This window comes from Suricata suricatta, chromosome 9 (genome assembly GCF_006229205.1).
Source record: "Suricata suricatta isolate VVHF042 chromosome 9, meerkat_22Aug2017_6uvM2_HiC, whole genome shotgun sequence".
NCBI lineage: Eukaryota > Metazoa > Chordata > Mammalia > Carnivora > Herpestidae > Suricata > Suricata suricatta.
Window position 1 is genome coordinate 129,206,800 of NC_043708.1, and position 22,029 is coordinate 129,228,828.

The 22,029-nt window shown below is 44.2% G+C and overlaps 1 long non-coding RNA gene across 4 annotated transcripts; it reads left to right on the forward strand.

Moving 5' to 3' along the window:
- The first annotated feature begins 576 nt into the window (after positions 1 to 576).
- Positions 577 to 21,826, forward strand: LOC115301741. Of its 4 annotated transcripts, XR_003913269.1 has the most exons (5): positions 577 to 689; positions 781 to 942; positions 2,346 to 2,535; positions 3,987 to 4,120; positions 21,585 to 21,826. It is a non-coding gene; the product is annotated as an uncharacterized LOC115301741 (long non-coding RNA). The 4 variants fall into 4 exon arrangements; XR_003913266.1 differs by having other exon boundaries at positions 577 to 942; XR_003913267.1 differs by having other exon boundaries at positions 577 to 942; positions 2,346 to 2,519.
- Positions 21,827 to 22,029: the final 203 nt, after the last annotated feature.

Below are 22,029 nucleotides of genomic sequence, written 5' to 3' on the forward strand. Positions count from 1 at the left end.
CCCTCCTCACGACCCCCGGTGCAAGTGGGTGAGGCTTGTGAACGTCCAGCTCTGGTTCGCGGTCCAGCCTCTCCCTCCTCCCTCCGCGGGCCCCCGGGGAGGTGAGGTTGACCCAGGAGGCCTGGAGAGCAGCAGGCCGCCTTGCAAACCCTCTGCTTTCTGTTTGAGCTGGTGTGAAAAGAGACTCTTCTGCTACCAGCTGACTGGCAAAATTGTGGCTGGAGGCCACATGGGGGCCACATGGTGATGCACAAAGGACGTGGATGTGGGGCCTGACCTGCTCAGGGCAGCTCCGTGGGGAGTGGGTCAGGATCCGTGGGGAGCTTGGCCAAACCGATCCAAGTGCATCGGGAGCGCGGCTTTGAGGACATTTTGTCAGCATCTGTCTGCCTCCTGCCGGGCTTCTGCCAGTGCTCTTACCCCTCTCGTTCCTGAGTGTTCCAGTCTTCCCTCTCCTCTGATAGCTGGGCGGCCTGCTGCCCTCGCCCTCAGGAGCACCTTTCCTTCCATGGCTTGCGCTACAGCCATTGTGCGTCACGGGGGTGCTGGAACGTTCTCTTGCCGCTGGAGGGGGTGCCGCTGGATAGCTCACGAGTGCTGGGCTTTCTCCACGGAGTTGTCTGCCCCTCCGAAGCGTCTCCTTGAGATGGTGCCGGCTACCTCGGGTTGGCTCGTTGGAACGTGAGCAGGTGGCCGTGACAGCCAAACTTGGAAGACGGCAGAAGCTGTGCACTCCGGTGCCTGGGCTCGGAGGCTGAAATTAATCTCCTTTCTTCTCAGGAATCTCTAGGCACATTTGCTTTTCATCTTGTTTCCTGACACAGGATAGCGTCTTATCACAGTTAAATGAACCCTTGGCGTTCACACGCCCCCTCACGTTGCTCAGCCATATGGAAACAGCAGTAAACAAAATCACCACTGTGTTTCAAAACCTGAGGACAGGTAGGTAGGTTCACAGTAGCCTGAAGGGGAGAGAAGAAACCCAACCTCTTCAAATCTTAGGATTTAGCTCCTTATCTGCTGGATCCTGGGGGGCAGGATGAAGGAAGAGCCAGAATGTCTAACCGTGGCTGTTTCCCTTTGTTTTGAAGGTCCTCATCCTGCGGAGGTCATAAAAAAAAAAGGAGAAATTTTCCAGTACTTGATTTTCCAGCCCTTTAAAATAGGAAACCAACCAACCAACCAAAAGCCCCTCCCAGTCTCCTTTCTCTGCACCTTACCTCCAAAAAGCAAGCCGGAAGTTAAGGCCACACGCTGCCAGATTGCAGGCTGTATCTGGCTTGCTAATGTGTTTTGTTTGGCTCACACAATATATATGTTATTATATTTTTCAATTTGGGCCAACATTTAAGCCTTGGGGGATTTCAAATAATGATGCAGAAAATCTGGAGTCCCTGACCACACTCAGAGTTGCAAAACCAGTTGGAACCATGAAGTTGCAGGGGGCTCGTCAGGCCTCTGCTGTGTTGGCTGCTTTCTGACCCCTGTAGGCATCTAATTGTGCCATTTCTGGTGGAAAACACCTGGCAATCAGCTGTCGTCACAGTATTTTTCTGGGGTAAGCTTTCTGGAGCAGCGGGAGCACGGGGCTAGTATTCTTGTTTCTTCTCCAGATTTGTGTCACCCACTCCACTTTCTTGACTGGCTTTTAACCCCTTTTCCTGTATTCATGTTAAGCCTGGCAGGTAAGCTTTCATTTGAGTCTCCCTGCCTTGAAGAACTTTTCTATTTGATTTTAAATTAGGAGGCTTTGTAAATTTATGAATGCCCTGATTTGAATGATTTTGAGTAAGTGGAAACTGTGAGTTTCAGATTTGTTCTCTAGCCTTGAGCCTTGTTGACTTAGTTATTTTTTCCAGGAATGTGTCTATTCCAACCAAGTTGTATTTATTGACGTAACTGTTGCCCTAACATTTCCTCGTTATCCTTTTACTGTCTGCAGGATCTGTAGTGATGTCCCCTCTCTCATTTCTGATCTTGGAATTTGTGGTTTATTTCCTTTTTTCAATGTTCAAACTAACTTAATGATTCTTCTTAAAAATATTTTTAAGGTTTTATTTATTTTTGAGAGAGAGAGACTGAGTTTAAGTGGGGGAGGGGCAGAGAGAGGGGGAGACACAGAATCTGAAGCAGGCTCTGGGCTCTGAGCTGTCAGCACAGAGCCGACGTAGGGCTTGAACTTGTGAACCATGAGGTCATGATCTGAGCCAAAGTTGGATTCTTAACTTACTGAGCCACCCAGGTGCCTCTTAATGGTTCTTAATAGCTATGGTTTGACTATGTCCATGTATTCTATGCCTATCTATACTCTTAGATTCTCTAAATTGCCTCCTTTTTCTCTGAAGGCACCAACTACCTCCTGGACCACACAGCAGCCAGCACTGGGCCAACCAGTCACCTGCACTGAGAGAGCTGGGCTCTCCTCTTCCCTGTGCTCTGCAGCTGGGCCAACCAGCCATGTGCCTGAAGTTTTCTGGTTCTTCCTGCCACTTTTGGACTTGGATAAACAGAGCACCACTGTAGTTACTGAGTCTGGTATCTGCAAGTCGGGGGTGGGGGCACTCTGTGGGGTAAACATTGACAAATGGGAAACAGGAGATAGGAGTGAGATAGGTCCTTGCCAGGACCAGAACTAGGCAGAGTTGAGTAAGACATTGAAGGTGCAAAGTAAGGAATGGCAGATAAGTTTCCATCCTTCTTTTCTCCCATGGACTGTTCTGGAGGGTCAGTTTCTCCTTGTAGCCCACTGTGTCTTCATATGTGCAGTGAATCCACTGCCTGGTGTCCTGTTGTGTCTCTTTGTGGTTTGTAGTGAACAGAGGCAGCACTCTGTACTGCTCCTCATTCCTCTGATCCTTTCCCCTTTTCCTCATTCTTAAAGTCTGGAGATAGTATACCCCCAATCAAGTATAAATCTTTGCCTCAGGCTCTATTTCTTAGAGGATATGGACTAAGATTGTATGGAAGTCTAAAGACAACACTAGAAGAATTTGACTTCTATTTTGAATTTTCATCTTTTGATGAGGTATTATAATAGAAAAAAATCCACTTAATTCTGTTTTTTTTTTTTGAGAAAAAGGAACAAGACTTTCATTGATGTTCATAGGCTGAATCTTTGATATATATGCCTTAATAAATTGAGCGACCATTTAAGAATCAGGAAATTTTTATGTAAAAATCCAGATTTTTTAAAAACTTCTTATGGAGCAGGGGAAAATCTGCAACATAGGGCAACAATCAGCTGATTTGGGGATCAGCTGCCCCCTTTAGATGGCACACCACCTGGATATGGTCCCAGCAGCCCACGGTGATGAATATGCTCCTGCCCATCTCCTCTTCTATGGAATGTGCTGCCTCCTCTAAAGGGAAATCAGCTAGAAGTCTTGTTGGGATAGGAATTGCTTCTCAGAAGCCTTCTGTGAACTGTGGCTAATGGCTTCTAGATTGCTGAATCATCTGGCTCAGGTAGAAGGGCTCTTTGATCCACAGCGGGAGTCAGATCAAATAATACGGAACATGTGCCAAGATCCGTCTTGCATGTGCTGGGAGAGTTCTTGCTAACAAAATGACTGTGTTCTTGAGTGCTCCTGAACCACAAACAAGAGGGAAGTGGCTTAGCGTCAGGAACACAGTGAAGATATTTGACAACAGAGCCTCTGAGAATTAGAATATGTGTGTGTGTGTGTGTGTGTGTGTGTACACACACATATATGTACTACATACTAACACATATATGGTATTGTACTACATATTATATAGTATATATACACTGTCTATTATATATCGAGCTGTATATGTCTCTGTGTGTATATAGGTTGTATTGTATGCATTTTGTGATGCCTCTTGGAGGAAGGCCTGGAGCCACTGGCTCTCAGTGGCTGGGTGTAAATCAGTGGCCGGGTGTAAATCAGTGGCCAACGAAGTGATGCTTTGTTCAGGATTTGTCAGTCTCCTTCATTTTCCCCTCTTCTTGGTTTCATCACTAGGTTCTGGCCGTCTTCCACCCCTACCACAGCTCCAAGGAACTGAGCTGAGTTGTGGAGAAACAGCATGCAGAAACTAGCCAATTATTCTGACACGTTCTCCTTCTCAGTGATGCCCGTCACCTTGGACGTAAATGGTACTTTAATATTTTCAAAGTGTTTTCACATCTTTCACCTCATTAGATCCCTGTTAGGGCTGTGAGGATTTAAGATGGAAAGTGAGTCACAATGAGGCTAAGTGGTTTGTTCTTGACTGTCCGCAAGGCAGGAGAAGAGCAGGGATTTGGCCCAGGTCTCCAGTGGTTCCCCACTTGACTCCCAGTCTGTCAACTGGCAACATTATCTGGCTTTAGTGCTTCAGCCAGACTGATGGAAGCAGTATTTTTACAAACTGTGGGATGCAACCCAGTTGTAAAATCAGTTTAATGGGTAAAACCAGTTTTTATAAATGAAATGAAATAGAATAGATATCAAAGCACATCACATGTAGGGATCAGGATTGTTTAGTAAAACTTTAGGTGTAAGTCTGCTGCCCTTTGATTACCTAGGCTCTGGCTGTTGTACGGTCAAGAACAGATTCACTTTCCTTTACATGTGGAATTTTGGGTGCTGTGATGCCTGAGTTTTTTTTTAATGTTTATTTTTGAGAGAGAGAGAGAGCGAGAGAGCGCGCACATGAGCATGAGCAAGGTAGGTCAGAGAGAGAGGAAGACACAGAATCTGAAGCAGACTCCTGGCTCTGAACTGTCAGCACAGAGCCCGATGCGGGGCTTGAACCCACAAACTGTGAGATCATGACCTGAGCCGAAGTCAGATGCTTAACCGACTGAACCACTCAGACGCCCCTTGAGTTTTAAGGAGGTTAGATTTTAGTGACAGATTCTTGGGATGTGCTGCTCTTGCACATCTGATAATCCAGGGTAGGTATGTACCACAGAGACAGCAGAACTTCCAATGTTCCTGTATTATTGGACTAAAAATACCCAACAACCCCAAACCCCAAACCTGAAGACCTGCTTAGACAGGCTAGAACCAGGGGCGCCTGGGTGGCTCAGTTGGTTAAGTGTTTGAGTTCAGATCAGGTCATGATCTCACCATTTGTGGGTTCTAGTCCCACGTCAGGCTCTGTGCTGACAGCTCAGAGCCTAGAGCCTGCTTCAGATCCTGTGTCTCCTGCTTTCTCTACCTCTCCCCCACTTGTACTCTGTCTCTCTCTTTTAAGAATAAATAAACATTAATTAGAAAAGAAAGACTAGAACCAAAAAGTCATAAACCACTAGCTACCTGCACCATGCTAACATATGGTTTCAAAAAAAACCCAGTAACTTTTTAATATTCTGCTCTGAGCATTTGACAAATAAATGCATGGACCTTAGAGCAAGCAGGTAGAAGAGACTATGCCCGGCAGAAACTCAGGGGCAGGAAGTGGGCAGACGTAGATATAAGTAAAGAAGTAAATGTGACTTATAGATAAAAAGGAGGCCAAGGTCAGTCCTGAGAGGGCTGTCTCATGACCAGGGGAGTTGGGAAAGGGCGGAGGCGTGTAGGACAGATCAGGACACAGTGACTATGAAGAAGGAAGGTTATTGAGGAACTGTTTCTAACAGGTGTTGCCCAGCGATCTTATAGGCAGTTTCCATTGAATGTCTGGACCAATGATTACAAGTGTGAATGATTAAGTAGTCAATTTACACTGGGTCATTGAGAAAAACCAATAAAATGGAAGCCAATCAATCAGGAAAGGTGGTTAATAAATAATACATAGACTTTTAACGTGGAGTACTCTAATTGATTGCCTGTTTGCCTAGCTTTTCTTGCAGAAGTCCAGAGGGAGAATCACACACTCATAAATCATACTCAGTCAAAGGCAGAATATTCTTTGAAGGATATAGTAGCTTCCATCTGTGGTTTTTACTATTTATGCCAAGGTTTTTTCCTCTGTGGAATCATACTTCTGAAATAGGAATGGAAGTCAATGGGAAAATGTGATGATTTACAAACATTTGTTTTACATAAAAAAACCCCTCTCACTGGCAACCTAAACAACCAGTGACAATGAAGTCAATAACAATGGTGGAATGATGATAGATTGCTTGTTCATGTGAAGGAAAAGTAACAGTACAGAAAGAGACAGAATGACTTGGGAGCTCTGGGGAAGTAGGGGCTGGGGATGTGGAGACAGGAGGAGGCAGGGGAGAAATAGAGACAGACCCCTACAGATTAGAGAAAGGACATGACTTCCCAGCAACCTTAACCTTTTTGAGTCCTTCTGGAAACTTTTCCTCCCTCCGGCATTGAACTCCCCTATTTGAAACTCCAGCACTCCCCTGAAAACCTTGATTGCTCTTTATCCAATCTGACTTAGTAAATCCAGATTCATATAAATACCATTAAGTATTTCTATGTCATGAAATATGTTAAAATAATACATAAACATGTACAAATAAGTATAAAAATACACAGGTACTCCACAGACCCCAAACCAACCCAGATCTCATACCAAAACGACAGTAGTGATGTTGCTGGCCACATATGCACACATGTGGCCCATGATACCAACCTCTTCTGCTTTCGGTTGTATTTTCCTTCCCCTGTTGACCTCTAGCTGGCTTCACTTCCTTCAGCTATGCTGAGCCCTCATAGGCGATGATGGTGGAGTTGCCCAGGAGAAGACCATGGTCATGTTTGGACTGGGGAGAGGGTTGGGGGTAGGCGGGGATGGGAATGTCGATTTCAAAAGCAACAGCAATGTCGCTGGTATGGTTGCCATCCTAAGTAATGGACTTTTAAATATGAGATCTTGGTCCTTGAGCTGTGCTTCATCATGGCGTTCAAAGACAAGGTAACTGAGCATGGAGACGGCCAGATTCACGGTCTGTGTCATGCATCCATGCCAAGTGTCCCAAATTCTCTCAGCATTCACAGTCCCTACAGACAGTGTCCCGACCAAGATTCCAAGCCTCTTTTAGCTAACAGTGTGAGCCCCTGATGCATAAAAAATGCCCAAGTTAATTTTTTAACATCTGCCTTCAGCTTTCTCAGATTGAAAAGCCATTCCCTGCTGTACAATTCCTTTGCCTAAATTCAAATCTTAGCTTGTATTTTGTTTGCTTCCACCCTTTTCTCGTCAGTTTTGTTAGGTAACTCAATCACTTATGGCTGAAAGCCTTCCTTTGCTTGCTCAGAAGACTTGGATCGAGGGGAGAGAAGAATGAATCCAGAAACAGTTTGTGACAGATATTAGTCCTCTGAGTTGTGTGATTCCAACATTGTTCCCAACAATACAAATGTGGCTCAGTGGTCCAGATACAGCACAGTCTAGTCCTAACCTGTCTATGGGGGGATTCATTACTTGGGATGGAGTCTGTGTCCAGTGGTAGAAGGCAAAACTTCTTGCCCATGTTCCTGGGTGATTTTGTCAGTTATGTGCTCCTGATAATGTGCACAGGGGCATCTGCTCAAAATAGCACTGGATTCAAGAAGCAAGGAGCTGTCGAGAAAAATTCATACATCTCCCATCCCAATGTGGAGACGCCTTCAGAAGCCACCTCGATTCCTCTCTCATCTTCCTCTCTAAAATATGAGGAGTTGGCTGAGGGTAGGGCTGGCTCCAGAGGGCAGGAAGCCCAGTGAGTCTGGGGCTCCCAGGCTGCTACCACAGATGAGGAGTGCCAGAAAAGTGAGTGCCAAGGTAAGTCACCAGAGGAGGATTCTGTGGAGGTAATGGCACTCAGGTACTTGTAGAATTCAGGCTTACCAATAAAGGCAGGGGAGAAGTAATTCCAGACAGAGTTGGATGCTGAGTAGTTATATGGTTGTTTGGTTGTACTGTCTCACATTGTTCTGTACAATTTTTTACATTATATCACTCACAAGATTATTACAGTTTTTTTGAGAGAGAGAGAGAGCGAGCATGCATGAATGGGTGGGGGAGGAAGAGCAGAGGGAGAGAGAGAATCTTAAGCAGGTTCCAGGCTTAGTTTGGAGCCTGATGTGGGGCTCAATCCCATGACCTAGGAATCATGATCTGAGCCAAAGTCAAGGGTCAGATGCCCAACTGACTGAGCCACCCAAGTACTCCTATTATAGTTTTGAAAGCAGAAGTCTCCTAGAATCAGTGATTCTTATGTATCCTATGGAATATACTAGATAAATATATGCACACTGATTGGCTAGGCTTTATTCAGATGGCAAAATGTCCTTCCCTCTGATTACAATTGACCTTAATTTTGACCTGTTGAGGCCAAGCTGCAGCCAGGAGCATTGCTAATTGATTGCTTTTCACTCCAATAGCTCCTATGAGATGGACCGGGCTCATTTATCTATTATAAACCAATGTAGAATTCTGCTGCTTTTCACCTTCAGCTGCCCAGCAGTTGTCAGGCGCCACTGACTCCAAGTCAATTGCTGGGCCTCAAATTTATTGGCTGAGTCATTGGCAACCTCTGGATGATTCCCAGTGAGCCAGTCACCCAGAACATAACTTTGAATTAAAAGTTTATATGTGGCTTGGAAGGAACATGGCAGTGATGGCCATAGAGGTAGAGAGGAAGAAATGGTAGAGGTTGGCTTCTGGCGGTGATTGGGGTGGTGGGGGCATGAAATGAAAATCTTTCCAGCTAGATGAAGAGCAAACCTCAGCATGTAAATATTTCACTTTGATGCTCATCTGAGATCAGACTGCAACCTGGAGTTCTCTGGTTCCTGGGATGAGCTAGCAGATGGTGTGCTTTTTAGTGTTGATATGTTTGATTTAGAAGATGGGGGATGGAAGCAAATCCAGAATACCACTCTGAAGAGTTATGGGCCTGTGGGCATATCTGAGCTTCTTGGAATCGCCCTTGCCATGGACACTGTTGGCATTCTTGGTTTAGGGCATGGCATGAAGGGAATGGAGATTTTGGTGGTATGCAGGAATTTCACTTAGTAAAGATTAATTTCTTAAGAATTAGCCAGTCTGTAATGCCTCTCCAGAGGACATGAATTTGTTAACAGGCATAGTATCTTAAAGTGAATTAACTTATGTGATCACTTTTATTCCTTGGCAGGGCAAGGAGAGAGTGGGAGGTAGAGAGAATGGAAGGAAATTAATATTTATTATGACTTCTGATATGCTAGACACTGTGCTAATAATAATACCCATGTGCCTCATTGAATCATCACAAATATGTAAGAGAACGTTCTTTGACCTCAGAGGCAGAGGGTTGAGTTAACGACACCTCATTGTTGGTCAGTGCAGTTCTTTATTGTTTCAGTTATTTTTATACCCTTTAATCATATCCTCTATGTCCATTCCCCAACCTTCCTAATGGCAATCATTCTAATATGCTTGACATATGTCATTTTATTTGTATTATTATTTTTTGGTGTTTATATTTTATTTATTTATTTATTTAGGGGTAGGGGCATAGAAAGAGAGGGAGAGAGAGAATCCCAAGCAGTCTCCATGCTATCAATGCAGAGTCCAATGTGGGGCTTCATTTGTGAGATCATAACCTGAAATCAAGAGTCAGACATTTGAACAACTGAGACACCCAGGCACCTCTTGGTGTTTATATTTTAAATTTATCTTAGCCATGCAGTATGTATCCTGTTTCATTCTTTTTCTTACTGCTATATGAAAAACTTTTTATTGTGCAAAAATTTTAAAGAGTTTCAAAAACTGAAGAGTGTGATGAACTTCATTTTGCTCGTAACTCAAAGTGAAGTGTACAATTTGTGCACAGAGTCAAGTTCAACTTGTGGCCACTTTTATTTTATCTGTAATCACTGCCCATTCACACTGTTCCCAGATTACTTTGAAGTAAGTTTCAGCATCATACTACAAACTATTCCATTGATAAATATATTATATGTATCTCTAAAATATAATCATTAAATTATATAGTCAGTATATCATATTATCATACCTAAAAATTATAAATAATCAACTCTTCAGTCATAGTTCAAAATTCCCCAAATGTCTCAGAATTTTTAAAACTCATTTGAATCAAAATTTAAGAAAGGTTTATACATTGTGATTGGTTGATGGGTCTTTTGTCTCTTTTAACCTATGATTCTGCCCTCTGTTTGTAAATAGTTATTTATTGAAGATCAGAGTATTTATCTTCACACACACACACACACACACACACACACACATCAAGAAATGCTTCACAGGTGAAGTCATAGACTTCTATCAAGAGGCACCTAGTGTCTGGTTGTCTCTGTGATGTTAGTGGAGTCGATGATCAATGCTGAGGTCCATGATTTCATTACTGTTTTCAAAATAATGATAATCTAATTCCATCATTCCTTCTTTATTTATTAGCTGGACTATTTCTATATAGAGAAACGTAGTTGCCTTGAGATACAGTTTATATAGGAAAAACAAGACAATGCTTGGTTCTTTCTTTTTATTTATCAATTTTCAAAATGATAAGCTAGTTCCCCTAAAGATAAATCAATAAAGTTTTGAAAATAAGATTATATACTCCTATATTTAAACATATTTGAGGGATGCCTGGGTGGCTCAGTTAGTTGAATGTCCGACTCTTGATTTTGACTCAGGTTGTGATCCCAGGGTCATGGGATAGAGCCTTGAATCAGGCTCTGCACTGAGCATGGGGCCTGCTTATGATTCTCTCTCTCTCTACACACACACACACACACACACACACACACACACACACGTACCTCTGGCCCTCTCTCCCATTTGTGTGTGCTCTCTCTCTCTTTCTTTCTCAAGTAAATAAAGACATTTGATTACTTTGATTGTTTGTAGTTATTTATACTGATATATTTATGGGAGCCTCTGTAAGGTTTTGTTGTTGTTGTTGTTTAGTCATTTTGGCTGCTACCTCATTAGTCTTCGATAGCTTCCTTGCTGCCTGGTGTGATAATATTTTCTTGGATCATCTTATATATTTATCGCCCCAGACCTGGAGTCAGCCATTTCTTTGAGGAGCCCTGGTGCTGCTTAGTGGGAGATTATATTCAGAGTCCACAACCTGGGGTGCTAGGAGCACTGTGTCTACATTTCATCCATATTGCTGTTTCTAAGTGCTGTGTCATTCCATGGTGTGCATTCTCTACCTGCACAAACCTACTTCTCCTATCGTGGATGGCTGCCACCTTCCTGCTCCCACCAAACAGTGAACATCTCTGAACATGTCCCCATATGGGCCTGAATGAGAATCTTTTTTTTTTAAGGCCAGTGTTATCGTTGCCATTTAATTAAAGAGGTCACCAAGCAACTAGGATTGAGAAAGAGAATGGACAAAGAGAAAGGGTGCAAAAAGGGGAGCTGAGGCCTAGGGCAGAGTGGGACAGCTTACAGGCCATGTTCCCCTGTGTGTGTCTTGAGTGGAGGCTTCTTGTCCTCCTGGGGTCCTGGGGTGGTGGGTTCTGGAGGAAGAACCGGCGGGAGGGGATGGACTGGCTTCTCCTGGCTCCTCATGGCTGCTCTCAGGACTCTAAAGCTCATGCCACTGGAATATCTCACAGCTCTATGGCTGTGCTTATTGTCTACATTTTGGGGTTTCTTCTGCACATCCGATAAGGGCTTTGGCAGGTGACCTTGAGTCATTTCCATTCTACTTCTTGTCATCATCCTGGCCAGCTTCATTATCCATGAGGATGATGTATTCTGCCCCACAGCCTCTCAACAACTCCATTCCAAGGATGGAGAGAGCAGCAGAGTCTTGGTGACTAGAGAGAAGGCCATATGGCCACAGCATGGAATGTTGAACCTACAGGGCTAGGTGAGCCCCCAAGATTAGGTAGGACCCCATCATTCAGCTTTGTAGGTCGTATTAATATTACAGATTCTGGCCTATGTCCCAAGAGAAATAAGAAGCCACTGAAAGGGTTTTTTTAAAAAAAGTTTTTTAATGTTTATTTATTTTAAGAGAGAGAATGTGAGCAGAGGGAGGGACACAGAGGGAGGAGAGAAAATCCCAAGCAGGTGCTGCGCTGTCAGCTCAGAGACCGGTGTGGAGCTCGACCCCATGAACCTGTGAGATCATGACCTAAACTGAAGTCAAGATTCTGATGCTTAACCAACTGAGCCATTCAGGTATCCCCTGTAAAGTTTTAAATGCAGCACACGGGGTTGGTGATGTGACATGATCGGATTTGCATTTTGAAAACATCTCTACAGCTACTGTCGACCTTAAAAGTAAAATAGCCAGTTAGAGGAGCCGGGGTGGCTCAGTCAGTTAAGCGTCCAACTTCTGTTCAGGTTTTGTGAGTTTGAGCCCTGCCTCGGGCTGTGTGCTGACAGCTCAGAGCCTGGAACCTGCTTCGGATTCTGTGTCTCCCTCTCTCTCTACCTCTCCCTTGCTTGCGCTCTGTCTTTCTCTCTCAAAAATAATCATTAAAATTTTTTTAAAGAAATTAAAACAATTAAAATTAAAATTAATTAAAGTAAAAAAATTAAAAAAGAAAACAGCCAAATGGGTTAGCAGAGGAATGTAGTTCAGGACAAGGAAGCTATAGCAAAAGCTACAGGTAAGTCTGGAGATCAAAGGACAGGACGGTTACTTTATAGAGAAAAGGAGGAAATTTGGAGGGGCCATTTTGAATAACAGTCCACTGAAGGAAAACAAGAGTTCAGGGTGATGACTGTTTCTCATTGGCTGAATTCGTTGCTAGGCAAGAAGAAAGTCTTCCTCCTGCTGGAGTAGTGAATTTGGCTTCTTCCTGCTGGGTCTGCAGTTGAGTGGTGGGGGCACGAGAGCGCCCCCTTCTGGCCTCCTGACTCCATTTTACTTATTTCTAAAAATCATTTTCTATTATTAAAAAAAAATATTTTAGGGGCGCCTGGGTGGCTCAGTCAGTTAAGCCTCCGACTTCAGCTCAGGTCAGATCTCACATTCATGGGTTCAAGCCCCGCATCAGGCTCTGTGCTGACAGCTAGCTCAGAGCCTGGAGCTTGTTTCTGGTTCTGTGTCTCCTTCTCTCTCTGCCCCTCCCCCTCTCATGCTCTGTCTCTGTATCAAAAATAAATAAAACATTAAAAAAATTAAAAAAATATTTTAATTCCAGTACAGTTAACATACAGTGTTATATTATATGGTGTATAATATAATGATTCAACAATTCTATACATTACTCAGGGCTCAACAAAATAAGTGTATTCTTAATCCCCTTCACCTATTTCCCCCATCCCCCTACCCACCTCCCTTCTGGTGACCATCAGTGTGTTCTCCACAGTTAAGAGTTTGGTTTTTTTTGGTTTGTCTCTTTTTCCCCTTGTTTGTATGGTTTCTTAAATTCCACGTATGAGTGAAATCATATGGTATTTGTATTTCTTTCTTTTTTTAAAAAATGTTATTTATTATTTATTTATTTATGTTGGGAGAGAGAGAATGAGTGGGGAAGGGGCAGAGAGAGAGGGGGACAGAGGATCTGAAGCGGGCTCTGCATTGACAGCAGAGAGCCTGATGCGGGGCTCAAAGTCACAAACCTCACAATTATGACCTGAGTCAAATTCGGGTGATTCACTAACTAAGCTACCCAGAGGCCCCTGGTATTTGTGTTTCTCTGACTTATTTTGCTTAGCATTGTACTTACCAGATTCATTTGTGTTGTTTCAAATGACAAGATTTCATACTTTTTTTAAATGGCTCAATAATATTCCATTGTAAAAATACCATATTGCCTTTATCCATTTATCTATCAATGGACACTCAGGCTGCTTCCATAATTTGGCCATTGCAGAAAATGCTGCAATAAACAGAGGGGTGCGTGTATCCTTTTGAAATAGTGTTTTTGTATTTTTTGGCTAAATAACCCCTAGTGTGACTACTGGATCATATGGCATTTCTGTTTTTAAGTTTTTGAGGAACCCACATACTCTTTTCCACAGTCGCTGCATGGCTGCACCAGTTTGCATTCACACCAACTGTGCAAGAGGGTTCTTTTTTCCTCCACATCCTCGCTAACACTTGTTTTTTGTGTTGCTGATTCTAGTCATTCTGACAGGTATGAGGTGGTGTCTCACCATGATTTTGACTTGCCCTTCCTTGATAATGAGAGATGTTGAGCATCTTTTCATGTGTCTATTGGCCATCTGGATATCTTCTTTAAAGAAATGTCTGTTCATGTCTTCTGCCCATTTTTTAATTGGATTATTTGATTTTTTGTGTGTTGAGTTTTATAGGTCCTCTATATATTTTGGACACTAACCTTTATTGGATATGTTCCTGACTCCATTTTAAATGAGGTTTCCTTTCTTTAGTTTCACACCACCATGTAGAGAATAGACTGGAGCAAGACAGACAGACACAAGCTGGCCAGTGAGGAGGCTATTGCCATACCCCAGTGAGAGAGGAGGGTGCTTGGAGCAGGATAGAGACAGGTTGGTGAATGTGGGGGTCTTTAGGATATTAGGCCTCCAGGGATTTTGCTGGTTTGGAAATGGAAAGAAAGAGTGAAGGAGCAGTCAAGGATGATTTCCAGGTATTTAATTTACCAGACTGGATAGTGGCTGGGCCATTCCCTGGGCAAGAGACCATGGGGAGAGGGCCAGGCTTGAAGTCTGGTGGAGATGGAGTGGCGTGCATAGGGCCTAGGGGACCATGAGCACTCTCTGGGATATTTTGAGTGCAAGAAGCCTTTGGAACAAGCCATGAAGTTTTGGGCCATGAAGACTGGATGCTCAGGTCCAGAGCCAGAGGAGAGGTCTGGGCTGCAGAGGGGAAGTTGGGCATCAGGAGAATGCAGGTGGAAATTAAGCTGCGGGCATGGCTGAGGCCGCCTGAAGAGAGAGATCTGCCAATCTGAAGGGTCAGCAGAGGGTCTGGGCCCAGCCTGAGGATACCTGCACTTCGGGGTTGGGTTGAGAAAAAGGAATATGCTCAGGTGACAGAAGGAGCCACCAGAGATGCAGGAAGAGAAGTGTAGAGCAGGGTGTCATGGAGGCCACAAGAAGAACATATTTCAAGGAGAAATCCTCACTCTTCTGGGAGAAAGAGAGAGGTCAGGAAAGATGAGGAATGAAAAATGTCTGCTAAGTGTAGCCATGCAGAGTCATGAGTAAGCTGAGAAAGAGCCAATCTGGGTGAGGGGATGGGCCGGACCCTGTGGGAGGTGGGGAGCCCAGACACTGAGAAGATTCTGGAAAGTTGCATGGGGGGCGGGTAACTAGAGTGAGGCAGGTCTTTTTGTCCTGCCTTACCCCACCTTCCTGCTCCCTACCGGGAATCTGACCATGACTACTGGACAGCAGTAGTGGCCCCTCGGGACCTCAGTCCCAGCACCCTCAAGCCGGAGAGCCAGGGCCAGAGGGCGGCCCCCTCTGGGTATTTCTTTGCATGAGGAAAGTACAGCCTTGTGTGTTGTTCCCAGACGAAGACAACTTGCAACCCACAGAGAGTGTCACCTACATTATCTCACTTAATTTCCACTAGGCCTTTGGAGGTAGTGCTACTCTTCCTGTTTACTAGACAAGGAGACCAAAGCACAGAGCAGCTGAGGAACTGAGCACTGAAGCGGCAGAGCTGGGATTTTGTAAAATAATTATTTTTGAGAGAAAGAGAGAGAGAGAGAGAAAGAGAGAGAGAGAGAGAGAGAGAGAGAGAGAGAGAGAGAATTCCCAAGCAGAATGCGCTGTTGGCACAGATCCTGATGCGGGGCTCGAACCCACAAACCATGAGATCATGACCTGAGCCAAAATCAAGAGTCAAGAGCTGAGATTTGAGACGGGGTTTCTGACTCCAGACTATACTCTCAATTACTATGATATGGTTTCTCAAAGCCATTATCGGTGAATTTGGCATTGTTATTGCTGTTAGCCGTCTCCAGGGGCCCTGGGAGGTGTATTGGAGAAACCCTGTCCTCTGCAATTCTCCTGCACTCACATATGACCACACTCACAGCACTTCCGACACCAGAAATATGAGGTTCCCCCTACCAAGCAGGTCTCTGTGACCCCAGCGAGGTGTCCTACAATTTAACCCAGTCCTGACACTGTATGTCTGGAGACAGATCCCATGGGTTAAGGGCTCAATCCTACAAGGCTTCCCCCAACTTCAGATGCCAAGTGGAAGTAATAAGTCCTGGGGCGCCTGGGTGACTCAGTTGGTTAAGCGCCTGACTCTTGGTTTTTGCTCAGGTCATGATCTCATGGTTGTGAGATTGAGCCCCAAATTGGGCTCTGCACTGAGTGTAGTCTGCTTAAGATTCTCTCTCTCCCTCTCCCTGTGCCCTTCTCCCCTGCTCACACTGTCTCACACACACACACTCTCTCTCAAATAAAAAGTGATAATAAAAAAGAAAGTGGTAGGTCCCAGGTTACCCACAACTTCTGTCTGACTTAGCTACCAACCAGAGGTCCCCATGGCCTCCTCCCTCCGTGGATTTGATTATTTGAGAGAGCGGCTCACAGAACTCAGGGAAACACTAATGGGTACCAGTTTATTAAAGGACATGATAAAAGAAACATGTGAACAGCCAGATGAAGAGACACACAGGGTAAGGTCTGGGAGGGTCCAGGGCACAGGAATTCTGTCCCGGTAGACTTGGGGGTCCACCACCCTCCCGTGTGGATGTGTTTTCCAGTCTGGAAGCTCTCTGAACCTTTTGCGTTTGGGGTTTGATGGTGGCCTCAACACATAGGCATGATTGATATTTGACTCCCATTTTCAGCCCCTCTGCCTTCTCAAGAGAATGAAAATTGCAGGCTCTTCTAATCATGGCTTGGTCTTTCCGGTGACCAGCCCCCACCCAGGTGCCATCCAAGAATTCACCCAAAGTTACCTGGTTAGAACAAAAGGCACTTCTCTTACCACCCAGGAAGCTATACAGGTTTTAAGACCCTGTGCCAGAAACCAGGGGCAGAGACCAGTATATATTTTCTAGTATCTCACAGGAGAATTAATGGCACAGTAATGCTAAGTCCCCTTTCCTGAGGCAGGCATACAGTAGGTCCTGAATGCAAGCTTTGAAATACCTAACGACTCTTTATATGCCCCATCCGTTCCGTGTTTTGCAGAGATGGTGTTTGTGGTAGGGATACAAATAGTTGATGCAAAAGATTATTTCAAAAACAATTTCTAAAGTCCACTTGAAACGCACGGTTGTAGTTTATATACAAAACAATTTTTCAGCTTAGGATCACGGGGAAAATGGGCTGAGATCAGAGAATCAGCCCAGTCAGTGTAGGGGAATCAAACCCCATTTCCACCGCGGTAACCACCCGTGAGCACGGTGAGGTGTAGCACACTGGGAGGGGGTTGTATTTCTTGCTGTTCTGTTCGGCGTGATGTCACCAAGGGGGACTGCGAAATCAGCCAGTTCCAAGCAGAATAGAAAATCTGTCCAAGTGGTGCAAGTGTTATTTAAAATCCTCGCCATCAGCCATGAGAAATTCCCTGCAGTCACATCAAAGAATAGAATCGTTTTCAGAGACGGTTTTTATTGCTAGGCTGTTATACAAACATGCTTTCACCCAAATAGAGGAAAGACTCGGCAATTTCCTGAAAATCAGAGCTTTGAAATCACATTCCCCAGAATATTTATAATTGCTGTGAGTGATCTACTTATCAGCATTTCAATGCGCATCTGAAGGGGGAAAGCCCAGCCAACCAGCACAAGCCTGTATCAGCAATTAGTGGGAATATCACTTTTTCTTAATTTAATGAAAAAATCTGATTTAATAAAGGAAGTTGCCTGATGGCTAGTACCTTTTGTAAAGACTTAAGAAAACTTAGAATTTATGCCTTTACATTTTCATCTTTTAAGTACTGATCTACTATATGTAGATAAAGCTTGACATATGATAAGTAACAGGTAATCGTGTTTTCCTCATCGAAATATTTGGGTTAAATAAAAAAACCTAACACTCTCTTATTTTTTTTTCTGTTTCAATCATCCCCCGTCTGTTGAGAACATATGAAATTCAGTTTATTCCAGAGTCTCTTTCACCATCGTACTGATCATGAGAGCTTGTTTTAAAATGTGTCGCTAGTGAGTTTACGGACACCTGCTTTATGAAATCAGAGTGAAAAGTTGGGGTGACCTATGCATCTGGTGCTGCTATTGCTAATTTGCTGGTTATATTTGGTTAATACTTTCAGTAGACAGCTTTGCAATTGGTAGGGGGCTGAAATTCCACCAGTCTTAACAATCATTTATTTTATTAAAATTTTTTTAAAGTTTATTTATTTTGAGAGAAAGAGAGAGGGAGTGAGCAGGGGAGGGACAGAGAGAGAGCGGGAGAGAGACAGAGAATCTCAAGCAGGCTCTGCCCTGTCAATGCAGAGCCTGATGTGGGGCCAGAACCCATGAACCTTGAGGTCGTGATCTCAGCTGACATCATGAGTCAGATACTCAACCGACTAAGCCCCCTAGATGCCCCCAAATGATTCATTTTAGATTCAAATAAAAGTTACCATCTCTCTTCTTTAGACATCCTACGTATTAAAGAAATTTTTTAAATGTCTGTTTACTTTTGAGAGAGAGATAGACAGGCGAGTGGGGGAGGGCAGAAAGAGGGAGACACAGAATCCGAAGCAGGTTCCAGGCTCTGAGCTGTCAATACAGAGCTCAATGTGGGGCTCTAACTCATGAACCCTGAGATCATGACCTGAGCTGAAGTTGGACGCTTAACTGACTGAGCCTCCCAGGCACCCCTAGTTAAAGTGTACAACTCCTTATAACCGTGGGCTACACAGCATACAAAGAAATGGACGATTCACATATTTCTTAAGGGGATTAGAAAAGCTACACTCTATGCTTTAGCACCCATTGGTTGCTAGGAAATTTGAGTTTATTATCCTGATTCTTGCAAGTCCACGAGGAAGGTTTATTGACTGGGGAAACTGAGGGTCAGGAGGGGGTGAGGAAATTTGCCCAAGATTTCACCACCAAAGTGGCCAGAGACATTATTGTAAGATACTCCGACACTGCTATTGTTTAACACAGAGGAGCTACTGGTGGAAAGGAAATAAGAGAAGAAGGAATTGGAAAGGAATAAATAAAACTGTTCACATATGATATAAATATTTACTTAGATAATCCAACAGGATCAACCAGTAGAAGTAATAAGTGGGCTCAGCAAGATTTTGCTGGATATGAGATCACTTAAGAAAAATCAATTAGAGTGTTTTGTGGCTCATTTGGTTAAGTGTCTGACTCTTGATTTTGGCTCAGGTCATGATCTCATGATTCGTGAGTTCGATCCCTGGATCGGGCTCTATGCTGACCGTGTGGAGCCTGCTTGGGATTCTCTCCCTTTCTCTCTCTGCCATGCTTGTATGCTCTCTCTGTCTCTCTCAAAAAAAGAATTCATGTACATAAAACAACATTAGAGTGGTGAAGAGTGGCAGAGGTGTGTACGAGTGTGATTAAGTCGGGAAAGGGATAGAAAAGAGAAAACACAAAACAAGAAAGGGTTTTGCTCTAATCCGTGATGATAGTGCATCTTAACTGAGGAACCATAGGGCACTTCTCTGGTTCCATGCTCAGATCTTTGAGACCAGATGGAGAAAAGCCTTGACCCTGACCAGTAGGGAACCAACTACTCTGGAAAGGAGAAGCTTTGCAATATAATTTCTGAGATGAGGAAGGTCCAACAAAGCAATCAATTAATCAGTTGAGGAATATTTAGAGTTTAAAAGAGTCAGAGGCACTGGCCATAGGAAATGAAACCAAAATTCCTTGAGTGTTTCCTGTGTGTCAGACACTGCTAGACATTATTTCATTTAATGCCGACACTAACCGCCAACGTTTGCTCCTATTTTACAGACAAGAAAATTGAGTTTGGGAAGATGTCTTTTTCACTAGATTGAGTCTAGTGACAGGTGCCAGTGGCTTGGACCCAGAGGGCATCTTACATGTCATTAGCAAGAATTCTAGAAGCAGGTGGTCTGAAGCTTGTTCAGAGGCCCAACAAGATCATCAATGACACTGTCTCTGTCTTTCCTCAGCTGTCCTCAGTGTAAGGGCTCGTGTCCTGGGCTGGCCTCCCGTTATAACTTCTGGTGTCCCAGGCTCACCTGAGAGCCTTTAACGCAAGAGGTCAGAGAAGGGGCCAAAGGCTTTTGTTCTCGCAAGCCCCTCTGTTACCACGGAAGGAAAGACACTTTTCTTGGAAATCCTCAGCACCTTTCCAGAACTATATCATGTGCCCACATTTAAACCCATGGCTGGACAAAGAGAATACTGGCCATGATTATTTTAGGAATGGGCATGTGACCTACATGTATCTAATGAGATACAATTTGGGGACTGTGTTAGAGCTCTTGGATACTAAAGAATTGCTCTTTCCATTAGGGTAGCTGAGAGGGTAGGATCTCCCAGTTTGGGGCTGGGACTTTGGCCTGCCATCTTGCTGCCATGATATGCAGAGAGAACCTTCCAGAGAATGCATCCGGTGTGCAGGAAAGCTGAGGAAGGAGACAGAGTGGGATCTCAACGGTGACACAGTTCCCTGAGTGAGGGGACTGCTGTCACTGCTACTGGACTTCTTATAAAAGAAAACTTACTGCAGATACAACCCCATGCTAATGTAATCATAATTATTGCAATACAGGAGTATTGGAAGTGAATATATTAGTCAGGATTCTTCTGAGAAATAAAGAGGAGATATGTATCTTTCCTGTTGAATAGGGCAAGAGAGGCAGATTTGTTGTAGGAAACTGGCTCATGACATTGTGGTAGCTCAGAAATCTGACATTTGTACGGCAAGCTGGAAGGCTGGAAATTGAGGCAAGAGTTGACGCTGCAGTCCTGAGTCCAAGGGCTGGAAACTCAGGTGCAATTTCTGTGTTGCACTCTGGAGGCAGAATTCCGTTTCCTTTTGGGGACCTGAGTCTGGGTTTAGGGTCTTCAACTGATTGCATGAGGCCCACACTAAGAAGGTTAATGCACCTTACTCAAAATCTACTGTTAATCGCATCTAGGGGCACCTGGGTGGCTCAGTTGGTTAAGCGTCTGACTTTGGCTCAGGTCATGATCTCACAGTTCGTGGGTTCGAGCCCCATGTCAGGCTCTGTGCCGACATCTCAGAGCCTGGAGCCTGCTTTGGATTCTGTGTCTCCCTCTCTTTTTGCCCTTCCCCCACTCTCACTCTGTCTCTCAAAAAAGATGAAAAAAAAAAAACCCTCCCAAATGTTAATCACGTTTAATACCTTCACAGCAATATCTACACAGATGTATGGCTGAATAGCTGGATGCCATTGCCAAGTCAAGTTGATGCATAAAAGTAATCATCCTGGGGCACCTGGGTGGCTCAGTCAGTTAAGCATCTGACTTGGGCTCAGGTCATGATATCATGGTTTACGAGTTCAAGCCCCGTGTTGGGCTCTGTGCTGACAGCTCAGAGCCTGGAGCCTGTTTCTGATTTTGTGTCTTCCTCTCTCTCTGCCCCTCCCCTACTCACACACTCTCTCTCTCTCAAAAATAAACAAACATTTAAAAAATTAAACAGAAGTAACCATCATAATATAGGCTGTTACAGGCTGAGTTGTGTCCCTGCCCCTCCACCCCCAGTTCATGTGTTGAAGTCCTAAGCTCCCATATGGCATTATCTCCAACCATACTGGGAAATAATGTCTTTAAAGAGGTAATTAAGTTAAAATGAGGTCTTTAGGGTGGGTCCTAATCCATTGTGACTAGTGTTCTGTTGAGAAGATTTGGATAAGACGTGTGCATGCACAGAAGAAGACTCGAACCCCAGAGTGAATACGAAGTGAGGAGCAGCCACCAGCCAGTGAAGGAGAGAAGCCTCAGAAGAAACCAGGCCTGCTGACACCTTGACCTTGGACTTCTAGCCTCCTGACTGTGAGACAATATATATCTGTTGTTGAAGCCTTCCACTCTGTGGTACTGCAATCCGGCAGGACTGGTGAACCAATAAAATATCACACAGTACTGAGAAGAACTGATCTTTTAGTCGAGATTTTTGGGAGCAGCTGGAAGAATAGAAAATAGGATTTGATATTCCAGACCCACTGGGTCCCCTCAGGGTCCAGCTGACGGGGGAATTCTCTGCCAGAGAGGAGGGCTTACATTCTGTGGGTTCTGAAAACCCTGGCTGAATGGGAAACCCCCTCCTACCCAG